The sequence below is a fragment of the Lagopus muta genome, chromosome 8, assembly GCF_023343835.1.
Source record: "Lagopus muta isolate bLagMut1 chromosome 8, bLagMut1 primary, whole genome shotgun sequence".
NCBI classification, from domain to species: Eukaryota; Metazoa; Chordata; class Aves; order Galliformes; family Phasianidae; genus Lagopus; species Lagopus muta.
This window is the reverse complement of record NC_064440.1, coordinates 12,869,961-12,878,960: the sequence shown is the minus strand read 5'-3', so window position 1 is coordinate 12,878,960 and position 9,000 is coordinate 12,869,961. Positions and strand designations below refer to the sequence as shown.

The 9,000-nt window shown below is 39.0% G+C and overlaps 1 long non-coding RNA gene across 1 annotated transcript in view; it reads left to right on the top strand.

Moving 5' to 3' along the window:
* Nucleotides 1-486: 486 nt before the first annotated feature.
* The window catches only part of LOC125697084 (uncharacterized), a 28,568-nt gene continuing 20,054 nt past the window's right edge, over nucleotides 487-9,000 (top strand). Inside the window, exons 1-2 of the long non-coding RNA XR_007378675.1 lie at nucleotides 487-559; nucleotides 6,793-6,885. This is a non-coding gene — a long non-coding RNA (uncharacterized LOC125697084). The remainder of the gene's footprint in view (nucleotides 560-6,792; nucleotides 6,886-9,000) is intronic.

Genomic DNA, 9,000 nt, shown 5'->3' with positions numbered 1-9,000 from the left:
GGAGGGAGAAGGAGCAGAAGAAGTTGTATTTACCTATCTGTTTTAAATAATGGAACGGAGGATTTTTCAAGGTCTTTTTCATTCCTATTTATAATTTACTTTCTGTGCTAAAATATGTGAATGTTTCATAATCTTAATGAGGTTTTACTTCACCTGATCACTATGAGGTAAAGCAGTACTGTTAGTCCAGGGGTACGACAGGGAGCCACGCACCTCATGGCGCTCATTAGGGCACTTCAGCTAGGTGCTCAGACCTCTTTGGCTCAGTGAGCCAGTCAGATTTTGGTGGGGCTAAAGTCGTGGAAGGAGACAAGAGATTCAGTGCTTTGGCTTCTCTTGTCCCACCCTGTATGGGAATTGTTGAGTCATGGCCTGAACCACTGATTGATCACCTGAGGCAAGGACTGGGTCAGCCGTGGGAGCACAGGTGAAGGGGTGGAACCTGGCTCCACCTGTCCTAGACCCCATTTAAGGGCTGACTACTACTGGGGAAGGGTTTCTTTCTGGAGATCTCTTTTTTGTAGTGCTTTTCATTGCAAGCCTAAATCTTCAGGTACAGGTGAGCATTCCTTCTCTGTTTGTTCCTTTGCTATCTCACTATGGTGCTCTTTTCAACTGTACTTTGTTGACTGCACATGCCCTAATTGTTTTCCATTTTTATTAAGAAGCATCTTCCAAGGTAGGTTAATGTGTTTTTTAGCTAACTGCAAGTAGGACAGTTTGTTTGTTTGTTTTTTAAATAAATTCTTTTAAAATTGACTTTTTTTTCCCTTCCAGAGTCTTTTATCATTCTTGAGAAGTAGTTGTGTACTGACTGAGAAATGTCTCTTGATATTACAGCAGCATTTTCATGCTGCCCATTTTTCAAACTTTTGGTGATTTTAACATTGGGCATAGCCAAATTATAGAGGAATCTGTGTTTGTATATGTGCATGAAGCAAGGAAGGAGGTTGAGCTGAAGTTATGAAGTATTTTACAATGTAATTCTTTTAGGAATGTTATATTTCTTTAGAAAAGAGGTGATGAGAATCTGTTTGTAACATCTGAATAGTGTGCTACTTTTGGTGTTAAAGAAGTATTTTTTTGCTGAGACTAGTGAACAGGGGTGCCATTTCAATCTTTATAGTGGCATGAGTTTTTTTAAGGGAGAGATGAAGAGCAATGTTGGATGGAAAAAGTGTGGTAGGTGTGCAGGATGCAGCTGTGAAAGCACCTTGGGGAAGTGGTAAGTTTAACGGTAGTGGGAGTGACGTGGCTACTTGCAAGTAGACCTGTCCCTAGCACCCATGGTGTTCTCTGAAAAATGAGGTCAGGGTAGGGAGTCTGCTGGCTTTAGCAGAACTGTCTTGGCCTTGGGGTGTGGAGATTTCTTCTTCAGATCCCTTCAAATGGAATTTAATATGAAGCCTGACCTGTCATAATCTTTCAAATTGTAACATTAAATAGCTTACTAAAATAGTGTAATTAATGGTAATGACTGGATTTCTTTACATGTCCTGGTATAAAGATACTATTTTGATGCAATATGATGTGCCCAGATAATGCCAGGGGGTTAGCACATTAGTTTCTGTTATTGTTATGGTAGTGTTGTGGTTTCACTTATAGTAGAGCAGCACTGTCAGAGACATGAAATAGACCTTTTAAAGAAAAAATAGATGAGTTTGTCTTTAAAAACTTTGGACCAGACTAAGCTCAAAGTGCAACAGCAAAAAAGAAAGTCAGTGTAGAAGAGCCCTGTAACTCCAATACAACTGGTAACTTCAGTTTTTTTCTGGACATTTTGTTGGGCCAGTTCAGCACACAGAGCTAGATGAAAACAATTAACTGTTTGGTTCTTTTTTTTTTTATTCCAAGCAGTAAGTCAGCTTTGTGCTTGCTTAGCATGCAATTGAATTGCCATAGGCTGCTATGGCAATGCCACTCAAGGCCATGGCTCCATGAATATTTCTTTTGGCAGCAGAGCTAGCTGGAGTTCCTCTGCTCAAATTCACAGGTAGCCTGTATTCTGCTTTCTTTTGACACAAGGTGAAAAGGAATTGGATGAAGCTGCCTATTACCACTTTTTTTTGTTTGTTTGTGAGATATTAACACCTACATAGTTATTTAGTGTAATTTAGATGACATGCAGTAACGTGCTAACTGCAAAACACATTTTTTTCCTTTAAGCTTCCCAATGGTATGTGCCCAGCAGTGGAGAATTTAATGCAGGTTTCCTTTAGAATCATAGAATCGGCCTGCAAGATCATCTAGCCCAACCATCCTTCCATTACCATTGCTATCACAATCCTCTAAACCGTATCTTGTAGATCATCATCCAGGTGCCTCTTGTACACTGCTAGGGATGGTGACTCCACCACCTCCCTGGGCAGGTAAATTAGGACAAATCATCAGTCTCAGCAATGTATGTCAGCACCAAAAAAAGAAAGCGTGTTACAAAATGTTTGAATAGCAGTTACTTTTCAAAAATTTGTAGTCTGCTCACTGTGTTGAGAGTGGAGAATAGGAAGAAATGAAGTACAAATAAATTCTTTTGCACTGGTCGCATATCAGAAAGAATTTGATCATTTTTACTGCTAAATATGAGTAGCTACTTGCTGTCAGTTTTAGCCTTTCTGCCAACTAGAGCGATCCTAACTGATGTTTTACATCACAATCAGGCTTGCAGAATCCTCAGTGGGCAGCAGACAGCTTCTTTTGGAGAAGAAAGGGGCAGATCTCCAGTGTCCATGCTGGTTCTCCTAGATAATCTCATGGGGGTGCCCCTATGTGTGCACACATTCACACACTTTTGTACAAAGGAGCTGATTTTTCTATTCTTTCTTTGGTTGACTGCATTGCCAGAGGGAAGGAGAAATGCTCTGTGGGAAAACGTGTGCCTGTAATGGAGGATTAATTAATGTTAGCAAGAAGGTTATATTATTTAGATCAAGACAATTTGTGTAGCCCTTAAGGGAATGGGAAAGAAATATGCATCTTTTTAAACACCAAGAAATAAAATACCACTAAATCTTTATTGTTCTTAAGCAGGAGTTGGAAGATTTTCCTTTATTAATTTTAAAAGATCCTGGTGAATTTCAAATACCAGTGGTAAGGAAATTTGATCTGGGAAAAGTAAAACTGAAATACTGTTCTCCAAGATTATTTTCTCCAGTGAAGGGCAGCCTGTGTGTGCAGGTTTACTTTGAATTAATAACTTGAAACCTAGAGAAGCAGAGTGTGTCTTGTTTTAATTGGGCCCCCTTTTTAACCAGTGTTTTTTGGAATCTGACATTAGGAGAACTGTGTCAGTTTGCCCCAGGTGGGTTTAGGAACTGTATTCCCATTCACAGAAAGGGTATGATTTTTGCATAAAAAGAAAAAATGAGTTCATACGGGGACTAAGCAACTGCATGTCATTGTCTTGCACCATCGCATCTGGAGATGTTGGTCCCATCATGAAAGGGATCAGCACAGAAGAGATCTGTGCTACCAGTGATGTTGAACTGTGGAAGAAGTAGGGTGGGCACAGGTACAGAGTAGACCTAGAAAGTCCTTGTTACTCTTTTTGTCAACATAATGGAAACTCGAACTTGATGCTGTCTTGGTTAGACAGCATCAGATGGCCAGATGGAAGCTTTGCCTTTTGATTCTTTTCAGAAAGAACAGGCCTTCTAACAAGAATTATAAGATAAAGGTGGGGAAAGGAGAAAAGTGCTGAAACACTTACATGGTGCAGAAACAAACAGCCTGATGTGACTAAATGAAACTTCAGTCACCGTGGCATCAAGGTCAAGAGCATTTTAAAGATCTGAACTTTTATATTGAATGAAGAGTTGGCCTGGTCAAGTTATAAATATGCAGATAGATTGACAGTGTGACACCCCTGGGAAGCAATAAGATGTGGATATAGTTCTCAGTTCTACTCATATGGAGAGTTATTAGTGACCTTTAAACTGTAGAATATTCGTAAGCACCCAGTGAAGACACTAACAGGAAAGCTAAATGAGCAATCCATCTTGATGCTTACTCTGGGGGAAATTGGGACATTCTCATACAGGGAATGAATCTGGAAAGAAAAAGGTCCCAAACTGAAATGTCAGTGGAGGACAAAGTCATGCAGATCATAGCTCACTAGAGCAGTCAAAGCACCAGCTGGAAAGGATTCCTTGGGCTGCTAAAATATGCCTAGATTTTCAGAAGGTTGCTTTGGTGAAATGTAAATCTGTGTAAAACAAATGTGCTTGAGCAAGGCATGATGTCATTGTGAGATAAGACAGAATATTTTATGACTAAATAGTGGTTTATTCAACATGATACAATGGCCACTACTAAAAGTGCAGTGCAATGCAGAAGAGTGAAAGATACCAGGGAACTGGAGCTGTTCAGAATATTCATGAATGATATGGGGAAAGGAGGGAGTAGTGAAGTGACCGAGTTTGTGTTAACACAAACTTATTTAGATTTGACAGTTCTGAAGCTGAGGGTGCAGGTAAAATTTTGCAGATGGATGAAACAGAGACTGAGTAATAAAACTGTAAATGAAATTCAGTGTTGCTAGGTATGAAGCAATGCACAAGAGGAAAAATAGCTCCTGCTATCCATGCCATATCGGTTCTAAATTAGTCATTGTAGATTTCTCTGGAAACAATATTCCTGTGGTTGGCAGAGGTCAAAAACATCAGCCAGATCTTAGTAAAGAAATGCCAGTTACAATCAGAGAATCAAAAACCTCTGCTGGAAATTGAGGAAAGTAATAAGACAACAGTGGGAAACGCCATTAATGCTCTCTTTAAATCTGGGCTGAGTCTGTATACAGCATGCCACAAGCTGACACAGTTTGAATATATGGGTAATAGTAGGACCTGAGGAGGGTGAGGGGAGAGGTTCAGGACTGTTATCTTATGAGATTGAATTAGTAGAGGATGGTTAATGACTTATAATACTGCTGACCCTTCCCATTCACTGCTGACCTCCAATGGGAGCAGAAGGCTGTTAGAGCAGGCCCTTTGGTCCAACACAGTGGGGAAGTTTGTATCTGCTCGTTTTTGTAGCTGCATTCCTTGAACGACTGCTTTCTTTAATTTAGCTCTGGTAAATTTGCAATTTTGGAATATTCAGATTATCCACCCAGTAGCATTATAGACTATTAGGACTAAGCCACTTCTTACTTGCTGTAGTTGTGCTATAATAAATATATAATAAATATTCATAGCTTCATTACAGTTTATGGTTTCTCAATGTACTTACTAAGGGATTATTTTGGGGCTTTGTTTTAATGAGGCACAGAAACTTTAATAGTCCTTTCAGAGCCTTATGCAACAGTATGTTTTACTTCTTCTAAGAGCTAAATAACTCTTGTTTTGAATGATTTAGTAGCAAACTCACTTAGTTGCTGTGTTGTGGTTCAATGGTCTGCAAAATTTTCTTTTTTGAAATACAAACCTATTATGTAAATATTGAAGAGCATCTTCAGGAAAACTAACTTTAATTTGTTTTAGTCTCTTTTTTTAATTTTTTGTTTGTTTCATACTCTGCGAGATCACTCACCAGACTCTTCTTCAAGGTATGCAAAACCAAATTGCTTTCTGACTGAAAGCATAAGTTTTTGCCCAGAAGCAATATTCCAACTGAGTTGGACACCCTCTGAAAATTGAGAATAGATAAAGAGGGATTAACAGAGCACATTCCCAAGAAAGGATGTTAATGTGGTTTCGAACTGTGATTTCAAAACCTGGTCAACATCTATCTATTACTTGGACCCTTTGTCCTCTAGCTCTTGAGTTTCCTGCTTCCTGAATGGCTCCTTTACAGCATAAACTGTGCAGATTTCATGTTGGATAGAAGGAAAAAGTATTCTCAGGAAGAGTGTAGATGCATAGACACAGGCTGCTCAGGGAGGTGGTGGACTCTTCATCCCTGGAGGTGTTCAAGAACTGTGTAGATGTGGTACTCAGGGATGTGGGTTAGTGAGCAATGTTGGTGGTAGGTGATGGTAGGTGGTGGAAGGATGGTTGAACTTAAATGATCTTAGAGGTCTTTTCCAACCTTAATGATTCTGTGAACTACCCTGAAACACTGCTATCTACAGCACCTCAAAAAATCAAATCAAGTCTAAAATCAAATTTGTTAGAACCTATAGGAATAGATATTTTTACAAGTCCAGTTACTTCCATAGGGAAGCCCAATTCCCTCCAAGGGGTTTATATGCTTCTGGAACATAATTCTTGGGACAAAATTTTTAATCAAAAAATTTCTTAATTAGGGAACCTTACAATTTAAAGGCTATAAAAGCTAAAGGTGAATGAGTTCTGAAACACAGCAACTCCTGGTGCAATTTGTAGAAGGTTTTGACCTTACAGTTGTGAGCAGTCCATAAAACAGAGCCCTAAAATGCCAACAAAATATTTTGTAAACAGTTGGGGTGAGGTTGTGAAACTAACTGAACCTATTTGTCACACAGTGGTGTTTATTGAGCCATTAAGTCTATGTTATGAAAGGGCAAGTCATTAGCAGAGCCACTGCCATGCTGATAGGAAAAAAATGTGTGAGAGGTGGAAATGGCTAGGGAATAGTGTAACATTTTGGCTTATTTTTTCCTTTTCTAAACATCAGAAAAAAAAGAAGTGTTTAATTAACTATTTACTCTGAATTTAACAACTTTCCCTTAGTTCATTTGCTTAAGTGCTGCAGCAATCAAGAATACATTAGCTAATGTTGAAGCTCAGCAAGGGAAGAAGCTAGAGGCAGGTGCTGGGGTCAGTGTGTGGAGAATCAAGTGACCATCACTGTCTTCCTGTTTTAACTTGTCTGCAGGAGCTTCCTAGAGTCACGGTGGCACAGCTGGAGTCACCAGTCATTTCCAGATGGAGCTATGAGGATTGTTGAGAATACATCCAGCTGGAAAAGGTCTGCAGTTGAGGAAGTGTGTGCTGATGACTGGAATACTGTATTGTCTCGTGAGTTTGTTCCCTTTGCCATGTGCTCCATCCATTGTTAACTAGTATGTGAGAGATCATGGCACCAGGCAGAAATTATGTGGGCCTGAGTTGAATTAATTCTCTTCCCTACATTCCCTTGAGCAAATGAAGATTTCAAAAGCAACATGAAAGTATATTTTCAGATTTTTCAGAAGTTCAAAATCCCTCATGTTGTAGATAGTAAAATAAGTAGTGAAGAAGATATAAAAGAGGATATGTTTCTGGATAAAGACAAGCACATTTATTAAAAAGAAATTATTTTAGGGCTCTGCAGGCAGAGTAGTACCTTGATTTACTTTACCTACAGCAGTTACAGCTTGGTTATTTTCAAAGGTGGTTTTGTTGTTTTGTTTGATTTTTTGTTTGTTTGTTTTAAACTTGGACGTGATGATTGATCTGTTGCATCTCAATGGTGGCTGCATATTTGTTGTGAGCATGGGCAGTTAAGTTTTCCCCACACGGCTGAAACTGGAAGATCCCTATCCTTTGTTTAGGAGTAAGGGTTGCCTCTGTGTTGTCTTCAGGTGTGTTCCTGCCATGATGAAGTACTGCTTGTGGACACTTTTAGAAGTGTTAAATGAACTCATAGAGATATTCCCATTTGTCTTCACTTTGACTGTGATTCATAGCTAGTTACAAAGGCAGCTAGTCAACGTAGTAACGCTAGGACGGACTCAGCACTCTGTATTTTCATACAGTCCTCTCTATTATGAAGTTTTGTGCCAAATATCAGTTTACTCTAACAATTTATAGCTTTCCATTTAGGGACCAATTCATCCTTGGCTGGGGAAGAAACCCAAAGCAATAATCAAGCAGGAAGAGAATTGGGAAAAGTGTCCCACATTGAAGGGGGGGGTGGGGCGCGGGGAATTGTAGCACAGGAGTTGAAAGATGTAAGTTACTGCATTTCAGTGCATTAAGCAGACCTCATAGGCAAAAACTTTTATTTCATTTTTTTCTCTCTCTCTTGGATAGTTGTTATATTTTCAGTAAAAGCATGTTTAATCTTGGCCAATTAAACTTGCTAGCACTCAGCTCTTAACAGGTATTTTCTTCCTTTCTTCCTTTTTTTTTTCCCTTTTTTTCTCTTTTTTTTTTTTTTTTTTTTTTTCCAAAGAGGAGCATTTACTGATAATAGACTTTTCAACCTAAGGAATTCTTTTGAATTAAAAGGGATGGTAGAAGGATTCATTAAGAATAAGTATGACCTTGATTTTTTTGATTTTTTTTTTTTTTTTTTTTTTTTTTTTTTTTTTTTCCCTCCAGATATTTTAACCTTAACTGATTTTCTTTTAATCCCTGGGTGTTTAAAATCAATTGCCAAAGGTACCTGCTTCTTTCACTTGCCTGCAGTGGCAAGCACAAGTAACTCTGCGAGAAAAGCCACCATCAGGCATTGCTTTCTGGTGATGTAAGAGAAAGGGTATACAGTATCTTCAAAATGCCCCCTCTTTAAGAGAACAGTGAGAGTTCACAAACACTTAATGAACTCAAGCCACGATAACATGACCACTTGATCTTACAGGCTCAGCAGTGCTGGTGGGACATGATGTATTTGCAATTATCTGGAAGTGCTGTCCTTGGAGACACTCAAGGTCAGGCTGAACTGGGCTCTGAGCAACCTGATGGTGCTGTAGGTGTTCCTGCTCATTGCAGGGAGTTGGACCAAATGACCTCTAAGCGTCCCTTCCAACTCAAAAAATTCTGTGATCTAATCATCTATTCTGCTCCTTTACCCCCCCCCCATAGGATTCACTATTCCTGAAACTTTAGCAGCTCTTGCCAATTTTTGCAGGAATATTGTAGGGTTGCATTTATTTGAAGCTGATTGTTAGTGTCATGGATAAACACCTGCCATTCTCAAATCAGGAGGTTAAAAAAGTACTATTATTTATTAACTGTAATGCTGTAGAGGAGAGATTTACAAAAGTATAGAGTAGGCATTTGTGAAATTCTCTGATTTAAAAGAAAATAATGTATGACTAAATAGTGAAGCTCTGTATATTGTTGATATGCTCCTGTCTGAGGAAGCCTTCATGCTTTT